Source organism: Crotalus tigris, unplaced genomic scaffold, assembly GCF_016545835.1.
Source record: "Crotalus tigris isolate CLP2741 ecotype Arizona unplaced genomic scaffold, ASM1654583v1 scf7180000018368.3068619, whole genome shotgun sequence".
Classification (NCBI taxonomy): Eukaryota; Metazoa; Chordata; class Lepidosauria; order Squamata; family Viperidae; genus Crotalus; species Crotalus tigris.
The window spans coordinates 64,692-82,080 of record NW_024096968.1 but is presented as its reverse complement, the minus strand read 5'-3'; the positions used below and the strand labels follow the sequence as shown (position 1 = coordinate 82,080).

The following is a 17,389-nucleotide window of genomic DNA, read 5'->3' as shown; positions in this document are numbered from 1 at the left end:
AAACAGAGAAAAGGTTAAATAATATCCAAGTATCTCGTATCTAACAGACAACTGCTTTGTCTCTTGAATGTCATCAAAAGATTATTTTAAAACAATTATTTGCATCAGTACTATACTAAAGATAACTATATAGGGTATTCAGTACATCTCACATGGTGGCTTTATTCCTTCAGTAAAGCATACTAGATTGAAAGATGCCATCACATTTCTAAACACAACTTGTATCTTCTCCTCGATTTTCTAGGCAAGATTCTGCAGACAAAATATTCTTGTATGATTGATTGCCAAGGTACAAGGTATATGATTTGTACAGTCAACAGAAACCCTTTTAAGAATGAAGCTCAGACTCTATAGCTTCTACATCTGGTCATGCCAAGCATGAGACAGCAAAGGAATGCAGGAATTGATGCAGGGAACTTATGGAAATGCACACATGCACACATGCAGGACTTCAGCAGCTGCTATAAATATATTTTTCTTCAAAAGTGACCAAAAGTCTAAAGCAGAATAATTTTAACAAAACCTAAAATATTTCAAGTCAGTCAAATCATAAGCTCCATCAAATATCTGATAGCACATACATTCTGGAGACAAAGCATATTCTCATTGGCTTATGGAATTCAAAAGATGAATAAGTACCACTAAATCCCATTGCGGTGCATATTAATGAATTAATCCACACTTAAAACATCCATTTTGAAATACTTCAAATAGCTCCAACCAGTTCTACTTGCAATAGAGAGACGATACTCAGGGTGAGGAAAAGTTGTAAACCAATGTTTGGCTTTAAAAGATGAAATCCTGGACTGCAGTAAGTTAAAAAAAACCACCATATTTAAGGGATTTTTAATTCTATGTATTTAATGCAAGCATAAAGTGGGTGGGCTGGTGGCTCAATAGTTAAGATGCTGGGCTTGTCAACTGGAAAGTTGGTAGCCCATGTTTGAGACCCAAGCACCACATGACGGGATAAGCTCCTGTCCTCTGCCCAGCTCCTGCCAACCTAGCAGTTCAAAAGCATGCAAATATGAGTAGATAAATAGATACCACTTACATAGTAACAGTGCACCGTGATGTCATGTTAGCCACATGACTACGGAATAGCCTTAAAATCAAGATGAGTACCACCCACTATAGTCAGCAACAACTAATGGAGTAAAATCCGCAGGGATTCTTTTACCTTTTACTTTTTAGTGCAAACATAAAAGATGTATCATAAAAGCTAGAATGCTCCATTTGTCCTGGAAAGAAATGAAGATTTGCTATGTGTAATACATGCAAATGGAGAATACCTGCAAATGGAGAGTCAGAGAAGATTAGGATTCGGGTTAATTAAAAAAAAAAGTGAAATCTCCATTGAAGAACGGTTAACAAAAATTCACTAAAAGTGTTTTGGTTGTTGTCAAATCAGATATAAAATAATTCAAAAAGGGGGAAATACAAGTTCCTAAGAACCCCAGCACATAATTTTACTGAATATGTGACTAAGATCTCATTTCACTTGCAGAAACCAGGTATATGTACAACCTTTAAGCAAAACAAGACAAGGCAATATGTCAACCCATAATGAGCCATATAAATTGTTCGTGTTGCTTTAGTTAATTATGAAAGCCTAGCCACTGGTTTACAAACTTGATTTCTAGCTTAATTTATAATTGGTCATTACTTTTTACAGTATTTCTATACAGCTAATTCAACACGAACCACTAACAGTTTACAGGTCAATAAAACACATATTTCTGAAATTATAAGTAATACAAACATATTAAACCATACCCTCATTATGTAAGATTCATTATGTTAATGAATCATACCAACTCTGGCTTCTTCGACACACCCAAGTTCCAACAACTTTGATTTAGGATGAGGTATGAACATTTTGATATAATCTTTATGATTTATAGTACAAGAGACACATTTCTATTAGCACCACTGTTTTTAGTAAAACTATTAGAGGTCGTTTCCAAAGTTTATGGAATAACCTTCAGCTAGTGACTAGTATTCTAGTCTACCTTCCTTGGTGTGAAGGAAAGCATGATGTCATATTCCACCCTAAACATCCTGTGATGAATTATGGAGTGCTAATCTTGAAAGTGATGTGAAACTTGTACATGTATTATCTTGTGTGCCTTGTTATATAATTGAGTTTTTGCTATAACATACACAGGCATTTCTATGCCAATTCCAGTGTATTTGGTTGTAAATATACGAAGTATACAGGCAGTTACTTAACAGCCTTGAGGAGAATTCACTAGCGATTATATGAACATTATTTCAAGAAAAATTCCAAGAATATTGTATTGCCACAGATTTTTCAAATGACAAGTTTTTTTCAGCTTTATACTCCTCTATGAGGTGGATCAAAAAGCTTTACAGCTGACTGAGGATTTTAGCTAAGTTCCATGACTTTTGTCACTGTTATTGTACTGTTATTGTTGTACTACTCGCATTGTAAAGAATTGTGAATATGTCCTTGAAGAAAATACATAGCAATTGTTGGGAAAACATGGATGCAGTCTAGGAAAAGAGAAAGGCAGGAGAAAGAAACTCAAGATTACCCCATCTTGATTCTCTTTAGTATGAAAGGGAGGGAAAGAGAAAATCTTTCAGGTTTTCAGGGTTGTATTATTATAACCTATATTAATAAAGTACAGTTCTAGTATTTCTTGTGATGTCCATTTCCTGCGTGGTTTACCTTGAAGGACTGACATATATTGAATATGACAAGCATCAAACAAAAAACTTGAAATTGTCAAAATGGAAATGAAATGAACAGCCTATCAAATTGGCTGTTTCAGAAACAGATAAATTTAAGTGGGCTGAAATGGTCCTATTTAAACAAGATGATTACATAATCCATCCGTCCATCAATTACATTCAGGGTTTGGAATCCGTATGAAAGATTGTTTAACAAGAATATTGTTAAGTCTGTGACTGGCTATAATCTAACAGATGACAGGATCTTATCTATTAAAATCAATGGCTATCCTGTGAATCAGGATCACTGTTAAGTAAGGGTTTGCACCCAGGGTAGATGCAATGGTGGAAAACAAATGGAATTATATAGCAAATTATAAGAAGGTGCTAAATACAGCAGCAAGAAAGAATATAGACTTGCTGAAAATGTTTGGAAGGCAAAAGATGAAGAAATGGTTGATTTTATACAATAATGTGGTTTTATACAATAATTTGAATCAATGTAGGGCCTAAGTTAATAGAGTTTGCAAAGAGTATTATCTTCTTTGTCAGCACTTGATTCAAGGAATACAAATGCAATCTCCATATTAGAATATCAGTGGAATCATATGAGTTGCACAACAGGAAACAAAATATGAAAAAGTACAATCCAGTCATCCAGAATGCTTCCTAGTGAGATCTGGGGGCTAGAGCATGATTTTTCGATGTCAAAAAAAAAAAAACCAACCATGTAATTAAAGAGAGCAGGGACATCTGACCTCAAGGACATACAATCAGAATAGAAATTTAATGTAAGAAACCGACTCAATCTATTTAATTTAAACAAAAGAAAAATTAAGGAGCTACAAAAAGAGTTAAGAGATGTTTTGAAAACCAACAGCAGAAAAAAATTTCAAAGAGAAAAAATCCAAGAACTTGTTGTCAAAGCCATCATGATATCCCTAGGAAGATAAAGATAAAGAATGAAAGCCTTGGAGGACAAAAGGAAATTTAATGACCAAGTGATAACTTTCAACATTAAGCAAGTAATATCAAGGAGTGATATTTCAACTGAAAAGGTCAATATAGAGGGGAAAGCAACAACAACAACAAAAAGAATGAGAGATCTTTTTAAGATCGGAAAAATAACTAGAAAATTCACTCCTGAAGCTTGCCCAGACTAATTCCTGCAGTCTTCTTGGTAGGATTTTGTGGTTTGCCACTGCCATTTTCCAAGGACTGAAAGAGAATGACTGGCCCAAAGTCACTCAGCTGATTTCATATCTAAATTAGGACTAGAACTCTGGTCTTCCCCGTCCTACTCCAGAATCATAATTATCAGACCAAACTTACTTTAAAGTAGGACTATTCAGATTTAATTATATAAAAAATCTAATTGAGACAATGATCTTAAGGGAAAATGACAGACTGTACAGAAATCATTTACAAAAAATGATAGCAACATTTTCAGAGAAAGAATATATTGAGGAACAGATTGCAACAGAAACAATAAGCAGCTTCTATAAGAAAGCACCACTGCAGCTGAAATAGCAAATGGATTGTTTAAAGTTGCCAAAGAGGCAGTTAAACTGTTAACAAATTTGGGGAAAGATGGCATGGCCCAATCAATGGAAAAATATATATTCTTTTACAGAAGAAAGGAAAGTACAAATGACCAAACAATGGAGTGAAGTCCAGGCAAGCAACGTTTTCCTTAAGGTCTTAGATAAAACAATAGATCCACGCATGGACAGAAAAAGATCAGATTAACAGTGGTTACAAAAAAGAAAGAAGAGATCAGATTCATAGGATAATGGAAATAGCAAGATATGACGATTAATTTACTGACAACAATTATGTGTCTATGGAGATTCTTCAGCAGAGCAAAACGTCTTCAAAGAAAAACAAGAAAGTTCAGTTGCCTCTTGAAAAAGCACCTTTGCAATGCTATGCTTTTGACAGTGTGTATCATGCCATATCCTTGTACATTCAGTCCCACATATTCATATATGATGAATATATTACGGTTAATAGAAAAGCTACAACTATTCAAGAAACCTTCATAATGAGCAAGACATTGTAGTAAGAAGTGAGTTTGGAAAAAGGGAGTGGTTCAAAATAGATAAAGGAGTGAGATAAGGATAAATATCAGTTCAATCTGTCACATTTATACCATGAATATATTAAAAGCATTAACAGAAACGCTAACAACTTAAGATAGGTAAGCGTTTTGTTAGCCAAAAGTAAAGAAGTCTTAGAAGAACTCATTTTGAAAGTAGAAGTAGAAAACCAGGTTTCACATTAAATAGGAAAAAGAAAAAGGTGTGATCGATTAGAAGATGGAAAATGATTTTGGTATTTTGGATAGACAGATAATGCACTGTAGAAGTAAGAAATTAATTCTATGGAGGAAGGGAATGGCAAACTTAGACAAGATCAGGAAGGATACTTCAGAGACCAAAATAGTTAACTGAGTGGTAAGGGTCTTGAAAGCTGGGCACTGTGAAAGAACTAGTGAAAGAAGATTAATGGATTCGGAGATGGATATTAAGAGTACCAGAGGCTACAGTCAGTCAGTCCTGGGTCAGATAAATACCTTTCCCTTGAAGTGACCATCAACAAGGAGAAAACTCACATCCTTTTGGCATACGGTGGAAGTAGTTGCTTGATAATAAAAAGCAACCAAACTTGGCAAGTAGAAAAAAGGAGAACATTTCAAATAACGAGGGTGAATGGTATCAAAAGACTGCGGCGCTTTCCTTGGGAGAGCTGAAGATATTACTGGAGCCAGGCTGAGTTAGTGATTGTCCATCACTAGAAGCAGAATCCAAATCAGGGGCCTCGAAGTAATAGTCTTAATTAACAAGAATCATCAAGGTGACATTTTAATCCCAAATAAAAAGAAACTTCACTTAACCACATCCATTAAAATTGTCTCCTATACGCGGTACCAAACTCTGATAATTTACAGTTCAAGCATGCATAATATCCCCAAACAATGGGTAAAAAAAATCAGAAGTAATAAAACAAAACATTGCAAGACCTTATGGTTTCATTTCCTTTTTATTCTGCAAAGCTATTCTGTTTGGTCTTGCTTAGTACTGACTCAGAATGGGAAGGAGACACCGAGATCCACAATATAGCCTGGAGCTGAACGACAAAGCTAATAATAATAATAGAAATAAAATAAATACTCTACAATTACCCCCATCACCCCATTATAGTGCTTCTCTCGGCACCTACGTTTTTTATGGAATTATTTCTTACAAAACTAGCTTCCCCCTCAGATTAAGGGGTGCAAGTCTCAGGCTGATGGCTTTTATAAAGCTGTCACACATATTACAAGGTTACTCTCGGTCATTCCTTGCTGAGTTGGAGTTGCGTTCTGAGTTTCCCTACTTTTCGCCTTGCCTCAGCAGCTCCAACTGGAGGCATCTTCCTAGAGAGCAGCCCCAGAAAGGAGATCACAAATCCCCGACTGAGGTTTTTGACTCTCCCAAGCGTCATTCCAGGATGGGGTTTGCAAAGGTGCTATTAGATTCCTTTTCTGACCCGGGCAACCATCCTTAACATGGAGGAGGTACAACGCCCAGAATGGCTGGGAATGAAGAGATTTGTAATCCAGCAATGTAGGGAAGGAATTGAGTCTTACTAGTTCAACTAGGGGTTGTAGGAAATAAACTATGGTCCTTGCAGTTCTTGAGTAAGACATACACGGTTAAATAGGGATGAAATATATGTACATTGTTTGAGAAAGAGAGAGCGAGAGCGAGAGAGAGAGGGGGGGGGAAAGCAAGAGAGAGAGAGAGTACCTCGACGCCAGCACTGCTTTGTCTACCTAAAAACAACCAGATCTCTCCCCAAACGCGCCAATCCAGTTCCCCTTCGCTCTTTCGTTTCTGCCTTCCTTTCTTCCTTTGCAAAGCATCCCAGTAGGGCGGCTTCTTCCGAGCGAGCATCCCGTTCAATTAAGCCAGCCAGCCAGCCAACCAGCCAGCCCGCAAACCATCTCTAAAAACAGGGCTGTGCATGTACGGTACGTGCCCGCCAGGAAAACAGCCCTGTTCCAGGACTGCGAGGGTTTCCGAGGGGCAGAAAGCGCACTCTGAACATCCTCAGAAGTCCGCTCTGCTCGCTTTCCTCGTCCCTCCTTTCAAGAAGCGACCGGGAAGCCCCAAGCAAAGTGGGTACCTCAGCCGAACCAGGGCTTCGAGGTCGGTGCAGAATTGCGCGGGGTTGGAGCGAGAAACAGATTCCCCCCCCCCTCCGCCTTCAGAAGCAGGACAAGCCGATCCCTGGGGCTTCGCTGCAATGGAAGCATCCCCCTTGAAGTGCCCCCCTCTTTCGCGATCCCCCCCATATCCCCCTTTTCTCCCCCTTTACCTGCTCGCCAGTTTGATCGAGGCTCAGTCTTTAGGTCCACCTGACAGCTTTCCGCCGCTGAATTGGGGAGAAAGGGAAACGGGAGGCCCCAGCCACCTCCACTCTTGCGCGCTCCCCCCAACCGTGACTCAAGAAAAGCAGGAGGCGGCGAGCCTGATGCGCCTTATATAGAACCCGCCGGCTCTGTACAGCGAGGTTACTATCGGTCAACTCAGCTTCCCTTTGCAGCTCCAGCTGCCGTTGCGGCTGCCGCTGGTCTGTTTATGTATTTCAATCAGTCACCGGGAGCACGTGGAGGAGGAGCCCGCCTCTTAAAAGGGCGATGTCACTGGTCTACTGGACATCCTGGCCCCTCCGTGGGTGGGAGAAAGGCTCTTTAGTGGCCCTCAGCCGTTCCCCCACACACAAAACGCCCGCTTTCCCTTCCTTCGGAGCCCCTCTGAATCAACAGCCGAACAGCTGCCAGGCGTCTCTCCAAAATGCGCCCTTCTTCTGATTGCTTGGATTACAAGTCCCATCGCGTATCTTTCCACAGATCCTGCTTGCTGGCAGAGGGAGGGAGGGAGGGAGGGGGCGATAGGAGGACTGGCTGTGCAATGAACAGCAATGCCGCAGCTTGCATTTTACCACGATGCGCTGCCGTGAATGCTACTTTTTCTGACACTAAGCACTTGGAAAATTCTGATAGACTGGAAAAGAACCCTGGAGAAAAAGAATGGGGAGGTTGCAACTTTTGCTGGTTTGGTTCTCTACAGGCTGGATTCCACTTGGTGCAAAGTGAATATTCTTTCTTTTAGCAGCTGACCAGTGACCAAAACATTTTTTTTTCTTTGCATTTTTTCAAATACATACACAAACACACAAACACCTTGGAGAGATCTCAGATGGCAAGACATTTCCATACAGCATCTCTGCTGTCTCTATTCACAGTTGACTACAGCAGTTTTCAAGTGATCTGCAAAGTTCTTCATTGCTGTTGGCCTCAAATACAGGGAGTATGTTCAGTTCACCAGGAGCCAATGCCTGCTCCAACCGACTAATCAGAGTAGAAATAGCATCATTCAATCGTGGTCCTATTTCCTGAGCTGTCATGGTACCTAGATAACAAGAATCCCTTCTCCCCTGCTTCACACACAAACACCCTATTTACAAGGATACATAGTCATTGAATGATGGATGACATGCCATCAAGTCATTGTTGACTCTTAGCAACCACACAGATATTCTCTGTGACCTTAAGTTGGTCTTGCAAATCTTGGGATGGTGGACACCTGCTGGGTGTCCTTCTTCTCTTTTCTTCCACCTTTCCCAGCATTAGCACATTCTCCAGAAAGCTAGGTCTTCACATAAGGTGTCCACAGTCAATGAGCCTGGTCATTTGTGCACACCCACACTGGGTGTCCCCCCCTCGTGTCCTCCCCCATCAATGTTGTTACGATAGGAAGCTATGGAAAAAAATGTGTTTCATAAGAAAAAAGGAACTATCCATGCTCTATCTTGCCAACTTCACTCTGCTGCATATAAAAGTGTCTGGAAATGTGCTGATAATCATACTGGTATTTTTGCAATGTGGTGCAAATTTTCTAACCACACTGATGTAGTGGGGAAAGTGCGAGATAAGTCTTTGACAGTGCAAACAGGCTGAAGAAATTCTACTTTAAAATGATCCAAGTGGTTCATCCGTACTGTTTTAAATGTTTGCAGATTTTTGAATATCCTCTTGTTCTTGGTGATTTAGGGAAAACAATATATTTCTGCATTTTCTTCTTCAAATGAAGGTTGTTGTTGTTGTTTTTAATGCCTTCAGGTAGTGTTGACTGCTGCTGGCGCCTTCCTGGACAGGTCCTGGAGGTTGTTGGGGTTTTGGGGGGGGGCAATATCTCAGGCAATGATTTACTATTTGTGCCCAAGGCAGGACTAGAATTAATGGTCTCTCAATTTCTAGCCTGAGGCCTTAAGTCCTATACTAAACTGTTTCTATATATTTAAAATACTGATTATATATTAATTCTAGCTTAGCCACTTCTCAATTTAATATATAGGTAAGCCACACACATACAGTCTTCTGTTGAAAAAGCATTCTAAGAGCTGATCTGCTGAAAATTGAAGAACAAAAGTTCAGTATGAAGTCTTGAGATTGCCCCTCAAAATGAGCAGGCACCCAAATCTAGACGTGATCATTTCCACTGTTGTGAGATATTGTATTTCCATTAAGTTACAATAAATATTTCTAAGTGAGAGTTGGTTTGGTATAGTGGTCAAGTCATACAATTAGAAACTAGGAGACTGTGAATTCTACTCATGCCTTAAGCACAAAGCAGTTATTTTCTCTCAGCCCTAGGCAGCAGCAGTGACAAAGCACCTCTGAAAAATCTTGCCAAGAAAATTGCAGGGACTTGTCCAGGTAGACACCAGGAGTCAAGACAGACTCAAAAGGGGCAAAAGAAAAAATTAAAGGTACTGTTCTGTTTAAAATTAGTATATATAAATTTTAAATATTTTCTCCTGTACTTTTCTGAGATAATGCATTATTATATCTTCTTTGTCATCTTCTTCAAATTAATGTAGGCAATCTTGAATTCAAAGAAGAGAGATAGAGTCTCAACTAAGTAATTTAAATAAAACGTTTCCTATTCCTCAGGCACTCAGTAAACAAGTAGCCCTAGGTATTACTGTCATTTACAACCGACCCAAATTCTGCTTCTCCTGCTGGATTTTCTGGATGGATAAATGACTAGTTCTTTCAAGAAATATTCACCTCTGAGATAGCCTTTACAAAGCTAGTTCCTGGCCTTTCAGAAGTTTGTAAAAACATGCCTGTTCCAGAAGACCTTTTCTTAAAAATCATTTTTTTAACCTCATCTTTATTATCTTTACAGAGGTAGAGAACATACCTAATACTCTTTCTTCCTCCTATTTTCACAATAACCCTGTGAGGCGAATTGGGCTGAGAGAGAAGGACTGGCCCAAAGTCCCACCCAGCAGGCTGTTTTGCCTAAAGCAGGACTAAAACTCACAATCTCTTGGTTTCTAGTGCCTTAACTATTATACCCAGCTAGCTGTACAGCCAAGAATGCTGCCAAGAATGTTTTAATGACTTTTCTGTAATTAATAGAAATGTTAACTGTAATTATAAGACCAGATTTGTCTTACAGTATAGTACTGTATATTATTGTAATGGTGGCTGTATTGGCTGTGTTTTTGCTTTTGTTCATTGTTTCAAATCTGTTGACTGAAGTACTTTCAAGTGAATAAACAAAAGCACCCTTTCTCTATATAATATAGATAACAGACTTTTTTTGCGTATAAAAAAGTCCACTAGTGTTTCTGCTTGTTTTTTCTTGTGAAAAACAGCCACAGATCTATATTTGTTGTCCCATCATACTATTTAAAATAAGCGACCTAAAACAAGACTGTCACTTTGATTCTTGGCCCACGTATGGTCTGGATGGACAAGAAAAGAACAAAATTGTTTGGAAAGCTGAAGGATTAACAAAGATAGAGAACTTGAACTTTAAATCCATTGGAAACTCTTTTTATAGGTAGTTTGAAATTATAACTGTACATGAAACTTTGGTGTATTGAAGCATTCTTGTGAATACCACATTTTGGAAACGTAGGCCTCCATAATGTCACATGCATCAGGATGTCATCATACAAATGACATATAATATGTAATGTATGTTCCAATTGCATAATTCAAGTAATGAAATCACAACACATGATGCCACTTGCCCCCATCACATCTGGAGGCAAATGACAAGGAGGGAGGCAAAGAGAGAAGGATTCACACTTTCCTGCTTTTTTTTGTGTGTAAGCTTTGACAAATCATTAAACAAAAATCACAATGCAAAAAAGCAAAGTACCGTATATGCCGGCGTATTAGGCGACCCGGCGTATAAGACGACCCCCGTCTTTATCGCCGAGTCGCCTTCCTAGAACGTCGTCTTATACGCCGGAAACTACCAGTATTTCCGGCGTATAAGACGACTTGGCGTATAAGATGACCCCCGTCTTTGGCGCCGAGTTTAGCGCTTCCGGAAATCATCTTATACGCCAGCATATACGATAGAAAATAAGCAACTAATAAATCATAAGGATAAACATTATGGAAAAAAAATAGTAATGCTTTCTCCCTTTTGCTTCAATTTATTTCCCCAATTATTAACCACTGCCTAAATATTTATACTGTACTTTGAAGATTAAACATTGGAGGTTATTGCTAGTATTTGTTTAAGTAATTTCTTCTATTGATTTTGATTGGTCCTTTAACTCCTTCCCTTAAAACTGTGTTCCAGGTTTCTGAATGTCTTGCTGTGTAATTTGTCATAAATAAGGGAGCCACTCCTGCTTCTATAAACTGTCACTTTTGTGATTGCTGCATCTTCTCCAGTTTTGGCCTCCCAATCTTGTATCTATGCTTTTGGGGAACAGTCTGGTCAGATTCTGAATTCAGATTCGGAGTTTGCATGATTTGGAGTAACCCTGCCAAAGTTTTGGCACATTAGTACTTTATTTATTTAATTCTATATTCAATGAATCCTAGCACATTTAAGCTAAGGCTTAAAAGAAAAACGTTAACAACTTTCTACTCACTATGTCTTGAATATAGAATTCTTACACACACACACACACACACACACACACCACACCTCCAAATACCTGAAAAAATACCTGAGACCTAAATGCAACAAGCGAAAGTATCAAAATTTGTTAGTACAAGAATGAGGGGAACTTATAATAATGTCAAGGGATTTAGGTTTTCAACAAACGGAAACGTCTTATGGACTTGCTGAAGCAGGAAAAAAAATGAACGGGTGATTTATGGATTTTCTGATTAAAAACGGTTGAATATAAGGTAAAGGGGAATTATAGATAGCCCTGAACAGTTCATTTAGTGACCATTCAAAGTTACAAAGGCACTGAAAAGAGCGACTTATGACAATTTTTCACACTTATGACCATTGTAGCACTTCAACAGTCATGTGATCAGACAATTGGCAACTGCCTCATATTTATGACAGTTGTAGTGTCCCGTGGGTCATGTGATCCCCTTTTGCGACTTTCTGACAAGCAAAGTCAATGGGGAAGCCAGTTTTACTTAACAACCATTTTACTGACTTAACAACTGCAGTGATTCATTTAACAACAAGAAATCGAGCTGTAAAATGAAGCAAAGCTCGCTTAACAATTGTCTCGCTTAGCAACAGAAATTTGGGGCTCAGTTGTGGTCATAAGTTAAAGACTACCTATATGATGGAACTTGGAAAGGAGGACAAATATATGTTGTTTACAACTGATACAAAGAAGATTGGGAAGTCACTTTTTTATATATCTTTTCTTTTTTTCTATGTGTACTATTTTCCTTATTGTTTTTCTTTTCTTTAATCTTACTTTATGTCATTTTATGTTTTACTTCTGTGAAAAAAACTTTAATAAATATTATAAAACAAATAAAAATGGATACATTGGGCTGATGGCATGATAGGATTAAAGTATCTGCCATGTCAGAGCTAATAATATTTTGACTCCAGAAAATATATTTTCTTTTTCTTAACACCTCCAATACAGGCAGATAATTCTACATCAAATCAAATCTTTTGTTGTTGCTGTTGAGGGTAATCAAATTATCTCTGCATGAACCCACTGTTCTTGTAATCAAAAGACAAGCACAGTGAGTTAGATAGATATTTTTCTTTTGGTTTAGAAACTGCTTGGTATGAAAAGTAGCCTGCAAATTCAATCTATGTCTAGAAGTAGAAGAAGGACTAAGGGTGACATGATAACAGTGTTTCAATATCTAAGGGTCTGACTCAAAGAAGAGGGGGATCAACCTATTCTCCAAAGCACCTGAAGGCAGGACAAGAAGCAATGGATGAAAAATAATCAAGGAGAATTACCGTATATGCCGCCGTATTAGGTGACCCGGCGTATAAGATGACCCCCGTCTTTATAGCCGGGCCGCATTCCTAGAACGTCGTCTTATACGCCGGAAACTACCAGTATTTCCGGCGTATAAGACGACTCGGCGTATAAGACGACCCCCGTCTTTGGCGCTGATTTCAGCGCTCGCGGAAGTCGTCTTATATGCCAGCATTTACGGTAATCAGTGGAAAGATTTCACCTTTAGAAGTTGTGAGTATTCCAACACTGAAGGTTTTTAAGAAGACAACCTTGTCTGAAATTGTATAGGGATTCCTGTTTGAGCAGAGGGTGGGACTAGAAGACCTCCAAGATCCCTTCCAACTCTGTTATTCTGTTATGATGTTCTGTTAAGTTCAGGATTCCATCCCTAATCAACAAGGCTTATGTTCAGAGATAATATCATCCAACATTTGAAGAGTAAGAGAACAACTCAGGTTCTCCATCCTTTGTCTAAAAATGATCCTTACCATTGTAGGACTAATCTGAGCTTACAATTTTAATACTAAGCTATGCAGCCTCCCTCAAAAGTTCGTTCTGTTTGTTCTCGTTGAATTTGTGAGTAATTGGAAAGTCTGGCAGTTTAAAAATATTGGAGCTTGGATTAGACCAGTGGTTCTCAACCTTTTTAATGCCGCGACCCCCAACCGGTCGTAAGTCGGGGACTACTCAACCGGTCGTAAGTCGAGGACTACTCAACTGGTGCAGCACCTTTTGCAGAACGGGACTTTTAGCGGGCTCAGCAGGGCAGAGACAGCCTGGACAATTCCTATTGGCTTTTTTTTTTTTTTTTTTTTTTTTTATTAAAAGTTTTATAAATTTTACAAAAAAAACAAGAACAATACAGAACAAAAAACAACATATACAAAAGAAAAAAAAATTAAACAATACATATAAAAAAAACCCCCACCCCACACCCCTCCCAAAAACCCTCCCTTCCCCCCCCCTGAGCTTCCCAGAGCAGAATATAGGCTTAAGAAATAATAAAAAAAAAAAAAAAATAAAAATTAAATTAAAAACTTTATATTTATATATATAAAAAAGATATCTATAATATATATAAAAATAAAACTTATGAAAAAGCTATATAATATTTTTGTATACCCAATCTAAATTGTATAAATTTTATCCATTTGTCCCAAATAGCAAAAAACTTCTCTTGCGTTTGTTGCTTTAAGAAAGCCGAAATCTTTGCCATTTCTGCCAGATAAGCTACTTTAAAAAACCATTCCTGCAATGTAGGCAAAGATTCCTTCTTCCAATATTGTCCAATTAACAGCCTCGCGGCTGTGATCAAGTTTAACATCAATACAACCTCCTTTGTATCACAATCTGTAACAATACCTAACAAAAATAATTGCGGAGTAAATTTTACCCTCCTTCTAAAAATTCTCTGGATATTCCACCATATTTTGATCCAAAATGCTTTTATCTCTCTACATGACCACCAAATATGATAATAGGAAGCCTCCTTATAACCACATCTCCAACATTTAGGTTGCACGTCAGGGTACATGTAAGACATTTTTTGTGGATCAAGGTGCCATCTATAAAACATTTTATAAAAATTCTCCCTTAGATTCTGTGCTTGAGTAAATTTGACATTTCTCACCCAAATAGTTTCCCAGGTGTCCAATGAAACTGGCTCACCAAAGTTCTGCGCCCATCTAATCATACAATCTTTAATTAGTTCCGTTTCTGAGTCCAATTCAACTAAAACCCCATAAATTCTCTTAATGTGGGTTTGTCTTTGATCCTTCAGTTGCTTAATAAGATTTTCATCTTCTCTAAGAAAACCCACCTTACAATCCATCTTCCATCTATCTAGTAGTTGCCTATATTGGAACCAAGAATAAGTAAAATTTTCTTGTGCTAATTCTTCCCGTGATTTTAATTGCCAGTTTTGTCCATCCCATTTAAGTAACTGTCTGTAAGACACCATATCCATTTTAACCCCTCTTTTTATTCCTTCTATCGCATGCCAAGGTATAGCCCATAATGGTACTTTAAAATCACTTTTATAATATTTTCTCCAAATCCTAAGTAAAGAAATTCTTAAAATATGAGATTTAAAAGCCCAATCTATTTTTTTATTAAATATTAAATAGGCATGCCACCCATAAAGTAAATCCCATCCCTCTAGATAAAGTATCTCAGAATTTGTCAAATTTACCCAGTCACTAATTAATGTTAAAACCACCGCATCATAATATAATTTCAAATTTGGTACCTTGAGTCCGCCCCTCTCACGGAAGTCTTGCATAATTTTGAACTTAACCCTTGGTTTTTTCCCTGCCCAAATAAATTTATTGAGACCCTTCTGCCACTCATTTAAATTAATCTCATTTTTCAAAATTGGTAACATTTGAAACAAAAAAAGAAACTTGGGTAGAATATTCATTTTTATCACTGCAATTCTTCCCATGAGGGATAATTGCAGCTTTTCCCAATTCTTCAAGTCTTTCTGTACCCCGACCCACAACCTTTCATAATTATTTTTAAATAGTTTTGCATTAGAAACAGACAGCATCACCCCCAAATATTTTACCTTATTAACAATCTCAAAACCCGTCGAGTTAACCAAAATCTGCTTCTCCTGACTCAACAAATTTTTAGGTAAAATTTTAGTCTTATTTACATTAATCTTAAAACCCGAGACCAAACCATAATGGTGAATCAACTGTAATAAGTTTACTACAGAATAATCAGGTTAATTCCTATTGGCTTTTGAAAGCCAATAGAATTAGACTCTATTCAAGAGAGTCTATCCTGTTGAATAAAAGGGAGTAGCACAGCTAAGGAAAAGGGGGGAAAAAATGGCGGACTGTGTTGTTTGGCGACCCCCGTGAAATGGTCGTTCGACCCCAAATGGGGTCCCGACCCACAGGTTGAGAACCACTGGATTAGACTCTTTAACACTTAACCATCAGCAGAGGAGATGTCATTGAAAAAGTTCTTGGTCATGAGATGAGCTTCATTGCATTAGAGACCTTGAGATTACTGAACAAAAGAGACACATAATTTAGCTATCGCTTCAGCCTGATTGCCTTCTCAAGGTAGTTTTCAGAGGAGGGGAGACCCATAATTGCAGACACTGCAGTGATTAGTCTGTAGTCAGAACATGCATTCATGTATCCAGTGGCTCCCAAAGGGAGAGCTTCCAACCCATGGAGATCTAAAAGTCAGGGCAAAAGTTCTGTTAGATGGAAAAGAAATTTATAGTGTCCAATATTCTGTGCCAATTATTTTCAAATGTTGGATGCCATTTTGAGCTTCCAGTCACGTCTGCACATGCCTCCCAAAATTCTTCACAGCCATATTTTTCCTCAATACATAACCACTGGCTGCCCATTTTTAAGGGTTGCTTACTGAGCCTGCCTTAGTTCTTAGTTCAGTGCATCCAGGTGTGGAATGTCCCAATTAAGGTTAAGCCAGTGTGCAAGCTTAGCAGAAATGGTGAAAATCTCCGCCTATTCGAAGGACCATTCACAAGAAAGAGATATTATGGTTTGGAGAAGATGGATTGATTATATTCAGAAGAAGTATGAAACTGAAAAGTAATACCTTGCTTTTGAGTAGATTTTAGATAATTATTAATAGTATTAATTGTATTATTATTTTTGTTTTAATTGGTTAATATTTGTTTTGAGAAGGAGTTAAAGTGTGTTATGGTTTTGATTGATAGTTTAGTTGGTTTATGTTAGCTAGATTATGTTTGTTTATTTGTTACCCTGTAATCAGCTCTGGGAAGGGGGGGAGGGGGGGAGGGGATGGGGGGTTTATATTGTAATTTGTAAAACTTTTAATAATAAAAAAAAGCCAGTGTGCAAGCCAGACTATTAAGTTGCACACAGTGAGCCTTGGGTTTGGAGATCTCCTAGTCTGGGGAGCTTTACTGAAGGTAGGAGAAGGGGATAGACTCATTGTGATTCCGAATGGTGTGTGTGCGTGTGTGCATGCAGCTACTTCTATAAAACAGGCAATACAAATATCTTGGACAAATTTTCCATTCCACGGGACAAAGATCCAAGGTGTTCATCCCTTCATGAATCCATTTAACTGGCTGGTTACATTACAAATGAGGCATGAAAGAAAACCTTACAGTGACCCCATAGTATTTCCTAGTTGTCTTCTGAGGCTTCACATGGGGACCAATGGTTCCAGGACTCCTTCCTTTCTCTGCAGCTTTCACAGGCATGTAGTACTGGGAAGATCTGTTCCACTCTGGTTGCATGGTGACTTTCTAATGGATGGTTAGATTCAAACCCCATTCTCTGGCTCAAATGGATGGAGGCAGCATCTGGGACAGTGTGCTCTGCTTCCAAAGGTTGTGGGGGTCATCTGTGCAGGGCCGAAAGATATGAGAACAAGGTCCCATTCCCCCCTTTCTGGGTGCACTCTCCCAGGA

At 38.3% G+C, this 17,389-nt stretch overlaps 1 protein-coding gene across 2 annotated transcripts in view; it reads right to left on the bottom strand.

Annotated features, from left to right (window-relative positions):
- The window catches only part of ABCA1 (ATP binding cassette subfamily A member 1), a 121,748-nt gene extending 114,288 nt beyond the window's left edge, over nt 1-7,460 (bottom strand). For both annotated transcript variants that reach the window (XM_039350966.1, XM_039350967.1), the window contains exon 1: nt 7,060-7,460. The gene's annotated coding sequence lies outside the window, so the exon portion shown is untranslated. The remainder of the gene's footprint in view (nt 1-7,059) is intronic.
- Between the last annotated feature and the right edge of the window lie 9,929 nt (nt 7,461-17,389).